Source organism: Buceros rhinoceros, unplaced genomic scaffold, assembly GCF_000710305.1.
Source record: "Buceros rhinoceros silvestris isolate BGI_N320 unplaced genomic scaffold, ASM71030v1 scaffold14063, whole genome shotgun sequence".
Taxonomy (NCBI): domain Eukaryota; kingdom Metazoa; phylum Chordata; class Aves; order Bucerotiformes; family Bucerotidae; genus Buceros; species Buceros rhinoceros.
This window is the reverse complement of record NW_010404291.1, coordinates 4,004-4,394: the sequence shown is the minus strand read 5'-3', so window position 1 is coordinate 4,394 and position 391 is coordinate 4,004. Positions and strand designations below refer to the sequence as shown.

At 70.6% G+C, this 391-nt stretch overlaps 1 protein-coding gene across 1 annotated transcript in view; it reads right to left on the bottom strand.

Annotated features, from left to right (window-relative positions):
- The window catches only part of CUL9 (cullin 9), a gene marked incomplete at both ends in the record, with an annotated part of 16,943 nt that overhangs the window by 12,555 nt on the left and 3,997 nt on the right, over positions 1–391 (bottom strand). The window lies entirely within an intron of this gene.

Genomic DNA, 391 nt, shown 5'->3' with positions numbered 1-391 from the left:
GCCTGCAGGAACGTCCACAGTCCCAGCCTCGCTCCGCCAAAACCAACCGCTGGGGTCCCGGCCAGGGGACAGCTAGAGGCCCCGGTGCTGCCACGGGAACCAAGCCTGTGCCGAGGCAGGAGCGCAGCCCCGAGGGCTGGGCAGGGGCTGCAGGGCAGGACAGAAGCACAGCAGCTGCCCAGCAGGAAACAAGCAGCCAGACACGAACCTGTCCGCTGGCCTGCAGCACCGCCCTGGGCGCAGGGCCAGGCTGACACCTGAACCCTGCCAGGGCGGCAAGTAAGGCAGGGCTGTCCCCACACCCCTCCAGACCCCACGGAGGCCAAGGACAGCCCCACGCCCTCCCCACGCTCCCAGGGCACCGCCACCTCCATTCGCCCCCACACCCACC